At 34.8% G+C, this 7500-nt stretch overlaps 1 long non-coding RNA gene and 1 other non-coding gene across 2 annotated transcripts in view; one reads left to right on the top strand and one right to left on the bottom strand.

The window, feature by feature from the left end:
* The window catches only part of LOC135196748 (uncharacterized), a 475624-nt gene that overhangs the window by 273037 nt on the left and 195087 nt on the right, over positions 1–7500 (top strand). The gene's annotated exons all lie outside the window — the stretch shown is intronic.
* On the bottom strand, positions 5796–5866 carry Trnag-gcc (transfer RNA glycine (anticodon GCC)). The gene has a single exon. It is a non-coding gene; the product is annotated as a tRNA-Gly (tRNA).

Raw genomic sequence — 7500 nt, 5'->3', positions numbered from 1 at the left:
TTAGGTTCTGCCTTCATTTTGTATAGAGGGCTGACAGGGGTAAGGGAGACTGACCACGGACTGGAAGACGGCTAGTATAGACAGAATATAATAGACAACAAATGAGTGAATAATCCCCATGCGTTTAATTGATTGATATATTTATTTATTATTTATTATTTATTATTTATTTTTTATTATTATTATTATTATGATTATTATTATTATTATTATTATTATTATTATTATTATTATTATTATTATTATTATTATTATTATTCTGTGCTCAGAATCACTTGACCTACAACACATGAGACCAACTTCTGTGGAACAGAATATCTACCTGCGGAAAAGAATAAAAATAGAAATGATAAGATGTGAAATCTGCAAGAGAACAAATGAAAAAAAATGAAATAAGAGACGAGAGATGAGTAGAGGGAAATGATAATGACTAAAATTCTTGTTAAAACTGCAAGGTTACATTTCAAGTTCATGCGTCTCATAGAAGTGTTTCTCTGAGGGATAATAATATATATATATATATATATATAATATATATATATATATATATATATATATGTATGGTATATATATTATGTATATATGTTTGTGTGTTTGTCAGTGTTATTTAACTAAAGAAATTTCTTATGTTATTCATGGAAAGATTTTTTTTTTTTTTTTTTTTTTTTTTTTTTTTTTTTTTAAATCAGCACTAGGAATGGATAAATTACTGATAATATTAATGTTAGTTATAACTATAGTTTCAATTCTGTATTTACGTCTCTTACCACTATTCTGCTCTTTTCCTAGGGTTCTTAACTTTTTTTTTTTTTTTTATTGTACTTCACACTTTTCTCCCTGGTTTGGTGATGTCAACGGTGTCGATAATTATAATTGATGATAAGTTTGCCGATGATGAAAATAATTCCAAGAAAAACCGGGCAAAAATAACCAAAATATTGATAAACTAGAATGACGTAACGTAACATTGGGTGTTTTGACCGCACACGCACAAGAACTCTTAACATTTGTCGAGGAAGCATTGCACCGCCGACACCTTCTAAATAATCATCCCATTCCCCGATGGGGAAGTGGGAAGCAGTCCCACTTGTTCTGACCAGCGACCACTTGTGAAGAAGAGTTTTATGAAGTGCCATAGTAGGCGTACGGTCACGTCTAGATGAAAGTCAAGTAAGTTTAGCCAGCATTAAGTGATCCACGTATGTATGTGTTTGCGTGCGCGCGCGCGCGTATGTGCACAAGTGGTTGTCAATCGTAGGTCTAAATATAGGTTGAAATAGAAGTAATAAATGTGTGCGTGGGCGGTGACCGTGAATGCCTCTATATACCATCGGGCTTTGCACTTGTCTGATAACCATTAGAACATCTGCCAATGCAAGTGTTTTCCTGGCGCCATTGGGACTAGGACATACCAAAAAAGAAGAAGAAAAAAAAACATAATTAGAGGTGTTAAGCTTCAATCATTCTAAAAATATACTGTCTGCTCACTTGACCAAATCGTTAAGATTAAGGGAACTCAGATAATGTGTCCGAGTTCATCTGTACCATTTAAAAAGGCTCCCGTTCGTTATTATTTTTTTAAATTATTTTTTTCTGCTCATTTCGAAATGATTGCATGCTTAATTAGGAGAACGAGGTGACGCCACACATATTCCACGTGAGTTAGAATCCGTATTGCATACGGTTTTTGATCAACTCAAAACGATTTATTTAAGCGTGATGTATGGACATAGTCCTAGACACTTCGTTGATTCAGGATATCTGTTGAGATCGTGTCTGATTATTTTCTTTTGGTAGCGACTTGGGAGCCAAAACTGTTATGAAATGAGCAACTGAACGGTGCCGGAATGTCATGGAGTGTGTTATTATTATTATTATTATTATTATTATTATTATTATTATTATTATTATTAATTATTATTTATTTTCAGAAGATGAAACATATTCATATGGAACAACCCCCAAAGGGGCCATTGACTTGATATTCAAGCTTCCAAAGAATAAAGGTGTTCATTAGGAAGAAGCAAGAGAAAGTAAAGAGATATATAGAAAGAAGATACCCCACTTGTTAACAAAATTAAATAAATTAATTAATAGGTAAGCTAAAAACATTGAAATGCAAGAAGAATATTATTAGGGTAGTAATGCATTGCATTTTCGATTGAACTTCTGAAGTAACAACTTTGCGACATCCATCAGGGAGACAGTTCCACAGTCCTGAATTTCTGAAGTTCCAACTTCGCGACATCATGAGGGAGATAGTTCCACAGTCCAACAGTGTGAGGAATAAAGGTCTTCTGGAACTGGAAAGTTCGACAGCGAGGTACATTTACTGCATATTGGTGCAGTGTAAGGAGGGGCATAACAATAAGTTGGTTGTGCTTCTCAGTACTATAACCTAAAGTTCTTACTTGACTTTACAAAGGCTTCAGGCGAAGGAGGAAGATGGTCATGTCGGCTCAAGAACATTATTAGAGGAAGGAAAACAAAGCAGGGGAAGATCCCTAACTGCTGTGTACTTCGGAACAGCGTCTTGTGATTCGAGTGAACGTATTTTTTTTGCAGTGGTTGGCGTTATATACATACACACACACACACACGCATATATATATATATATATATATATATATATGTGTGTGTGTGTGTGTGTGTGTGTGTGTGTGTGTGTGTGTGTATACATACAGTATCTATCGTTTTTGAAAAATATATGTAGTTTTAAAAAATCTGATGTTTTTCTTCTAAATTAAACGTGGTGATACTAAGTCCATCAATCCTATTACGGAAGAACTTCGACCGGAACCACGAGCAACAGAACACACTAATGAAATAATATATTAATATATATAATATATATATATATAATATATATATATATATATATACGTACATACATACATACATATATCTACACAAGACGGTGGTGTATTGGGAGGATTTAGAAGTAAATTATACGCTTAAAGCCCCAAGCAGAATTATCGCAAGTTATCTTTTAAATAACACCTGAGATTTTATTGGATGTACCGAAAAAACATCATGGAATTTTATATATTTTGCATACATTATATACTACGTATATATACGAATTATATAAGTGTGTTCGTCTACTTGTGTATACATTGAACTTAATGTTAACAGTCGGTCATTCCTCCTTGTGTCATAAAGTTTCGGAATGCTGGTAATTGTCCAGAAAATCGCTTATCACTGGATTTTCTACATCATGGCGGGAGAGGTTTCTCTTCCAAAAATTTTCCGTGATGAATAACTGGAGGTTTCATATTCTAGTTATCGTTGCCGGGGGAGAGAAGTATATTTTGAAGTGACAAACCTCCATTTTTTTTTATATATAGAAAATAGAGAATTTTATTCTCTCCTAATGCGAGATGACATCTTTTTCGAGAATTTCTTTCAAGAAATATTTTCGTTTCCATCCGGTTTTAGAAATTGGTGCAATATTTTAGAAGCGACCCAGATATTGCCCAAGTCTTGTTCAAAAGCAGAGGCAGTAAGTATCTCAGGGAAAGAAAACTGTCGCATCATACCTATTTGCCACGCCAGGTTATATATATATATATATATATATATATATTATATATATATATATATATATATATATATATATATATATATATATTATATATATATAAGTACTATATACATATATATATATATATAGTATATATATATATACATAACATATATATAATATATATATATATATATATATATATATATATATATATATATATATATATTCATAAGTATATATAATGCATATATATATATATATTAATATATATAATAAGAATATATATTATATATATATACATAGAATCAGTTGAATTCAGTTGAATCCAATCCTGGTTTAATGCATCCTTGTTAGGAAAGTTTAGAACAAAAATCCCTATTTTTCGAATCTTTCAAAGGACTGGGCGTCAGTAGCTGTTTCCGTGTTATATAGTATCACCTAAGATACAAGTGTTACGCATCTAGTTATTCTGCTGAAATAATCAACATTTCACTTTAATAGTTATTGAAAGAAGTTATGTATGTTGAATATCCCGTTATGGTTTAAATTGCGATTTTGCCTAAGGAATGTAAATTACCTATTATTTTGTGTTGAATATAGAGTTGAATATAGAATTGAGGCCAAAGGCCAAGGACTGGGCCTTATGAGGTCATTCAGCGCTAAAATGGAATTTGACAGTAAAAGGTTGGAAAGGTGCAACAGGAGGAAATCCTCGCAGTTACCCTATGAATCAAGTTTTATTTGGTGAGGGTGGAAAGTAAGAGGAAGAAAGAGAATATGAAAGGAGGTACAGCAAAAGGAACGAAAGTGGTTGCAGCTAGGGGCCGAAGGCACGCTGCGAAGAGCTTTGAGTAATGCCTGCCTACCTACGGGTCTTATTTTGTTGGACTGATAAACATTTGACTTTTTCATTGATTGTGGCGTGACGAAATTATGTATATCCCGTTCAGGTTAAGCAACATTTTGTCGATAGTGGTTTGTTGTTTTTGAATTAAGATGGCCTTATGCAATCACGAGCTCTTCTTTGCCTTAGGCTGGTCCGTAAGTGACTGTGACACTGAAAGCGTTTATCTAGAAACTATTTACTGGTACTATGAATGTGATTATACTCTTGTTTTTTTCCATCTGTCCATCCGCCTGTGGTGTTTGCGCATGGTAACACTGCTTCCTGGGCTTTAAATAATATCCTATTTCGAATATTAACGGTGTAATTTGCATAAAGTAAATTATTAAAACACTTTTCTGTTGCAAATGTACACCCAGATATCCTTTTATTTACCTAAAACTTACACATAGCGTAACTATTTAAAGCCCGGGACGCAGTGTTACCATGCCAAAACACCACAGGCGGATGGACAGATGGAAAAAAACAGAGTATAGTTTGGATGATTTATGGGAATTTCATTTGTAATGATATTTTTGAAGGTTCGGTCGATACTTGACAGATGAGGATTTTTTTATTAATAATTCATGTAGTCATGCGTAAATAGTATGAGACACTAGTCAATCTCTCTCTCTCTCTCTCTCTCTCTCTCTCTCTGTGTGTGTGTGTGTGTGTGTGTGTGTGTGTGTGTGTGAAACACCACTCTCCACTTTTCATATCTTGCAAACTTTTTTCGTTGTAAGTTTAGGAAACTTTCCATTGCTGCATTTGCTGACTTTCGAAAAATAAAAGACTTGAGAAAATCTCGCATTTCTGAGCGCCTTTTTGCATTCATGTTTTAAGTCATTACAAAGGACTGTAAAGCAGTAGTTTGAAAACTTCTCGAACAACCCCACCCCCGGTCCCCTCGTATCCCCTTACATTTCCCCTTCCCTACACTCCTGTCTCCCCCCAGACCCCCCCACATGTCCCTCAGACGCACAAAAGACGCTCATTGAAAGTGGAAGAGGCTATGCAATTTTCCAAACGCCAACTGCGTCAGTTTTTGTTGACTTGCCGATTTGCTTAGAAAGAAGAAAACGAAGAATGAAGGGTGTGGTGGGAGGAGGTAGATTTTTTTTCTTCTTCTTTTTCAGGTGGGGGGAGGGGGGGAGGGGGCGGGGTTAAGATGAAAGGAAGCCGGAGTCTTGATTTTCTTTTTTTCCCGCGTCTGGTCACTTCTCGATTTCCAGTTTGTTATCGATCTCGCCAAGGCCTAGAGATTAAATCTCCAGACCTTGGGTTATGCCGCACGCTCGTATTTTTGTCATCACAGGATAGGTTTCTGCTTTCTTGGGCAGACATTAAAGAAATAAAAAAAAGAAATAAAATTTATAAGCAAAACTGTGCATCGGCCGGGAATCGAACCCGGGCCTCCCGCGTGGCAGGCGAGAATTCTACCACTGAACCACCGATGCTTAGGAGTGGGGGTGAGAAAAACTTATATTTCACAATTTTGTTGATGAGAAAACTTTTTTATTTCACAATTTGTTGAACAAACGTTAGTTGGTTTCCTTTGAAAATAATATGAATATACATGTAACCTAAGTATGAATTATATATTCAAGACAATTTTCCAGTTATAAAAGACGTCAGTGTATCGTAAGTTTGTGTAATTTTGGTAAAAGTTAGATTCTAGTTACATGTTTATTCATAGAGACACATATACTATATAATATATATATCATATATATATATATATATATATATATATATATATGACCATTGTTTATATAAAGCAAACGAATAGAACTCAATCGATTAATTTCGCGCATTAGCAGGAACGTACATTTCAGAAATTGATAGAGGCGTCCAAGTTATTCAGTCTGCTTCAGATGGGATTATTTCTTTTCACGTCAGTATTATTTGATTATCAGGCAATTTTCATCGTCAGACAAAAAAGAACACTCGCGATCATTTTCTACAAATGGTGATCCTCTGGGCTTCCTGTCAGGGTGTAGGCCTACCGCTCGTTTCCCTTAATACCCGATGGACCTATGCCTATTCTGAATACACGCGAGAGGCAGATCTGTTTTGATCATGAAATGTGTGGCCTGTCAGTCATTCCTTATCCGAAAGGAAATATCGGTACGTTTACTGCATTATATAATATAAATATAATATATATATATATATATATATATATATATATATATATATATATATATATATATATATGACTGGTAAAAAATGTTCTGTAACAACAGAATTCCATCTAATAAAAGGAGCCCATAAAAACACCAAAATGTAGGAGAGAAAAGTACTATATTTCAGGAGACTGCTGTCTCTCTCTTCAGGTATATGAATGAGAAAAGTTTACAGAAAAGGTGGTATTTATACCAAGAGATTCGTCCACAAGTAAGCCAATTAAGGTCACCCCCGCTGATAATCTTCCTTTAATCTTCTTAAGCGTTGGTTGAATGAACACTGCGTCGACGATGTCTGATGTCCAATTCCCTTTTGAGATGTTCATTACCTGCTTCTCTTTTATTAAGGCCGATTCCATCATTTGACTCTTGTACCGGCAGTTGCTGCTATAAATTACACGTGACATATTCCAGTTTATTCTATGGTTATGTTCATTTATATGGTTGAAAATAGCCGAGTTCTGTTGTCCATACCTAACTGACCGTTTGTGTTGTATTAATCTCTGGGGAAGTGATTTACCTGTAAATCCGATGTAAGATTGGTCACAGTCCTGGCATGGGATCTCATATACCCCAGAGTCTTTGGGCGATGTCTTTTGTTGGACGTTAATCAGGATTTGGCTAAGGTATTTGGGTAGGTAAATGCAAAAGGGTTGGATTTCCCAAGGGTGTGAGTTACTCTCTTAATCGTCTCCAGGTGGGGAATTTTTATTTTATTGTTGGGTGTGTCTCTGGTCTTGTCTTTAGGGGATCGGTAGAAAATTACGTTGCTTTTTGAATTGCTTTCTCAATTATATGGTCAGGATACTTAAAGATGAAAGTTGCTTGCGAATTAGTTCAAATTCTTTTTCCAGGAAATCTGGGGAACAAATTCGTAAGGCTCTTAAGAATAGGTTGCTAGCTAC

This window comes from Macrobrachium nipponense, chromosome 18 (genome assembly GCF_015104395.2).
Source record: "Macrobrachium nipponense isolate FS-2020 chromosome 18, ASM1510439v2, whole genome shotgun sequence".
NCBI lineage: Eukaryota > Metazoa > Arthropoda > Malacostraca > Decapoda > Palaemonidae > Macrobrachium > Macrobrachium nipponense.
This window is presented reverse-complemented; position numbering and strand designations above follow the sequence as displayed.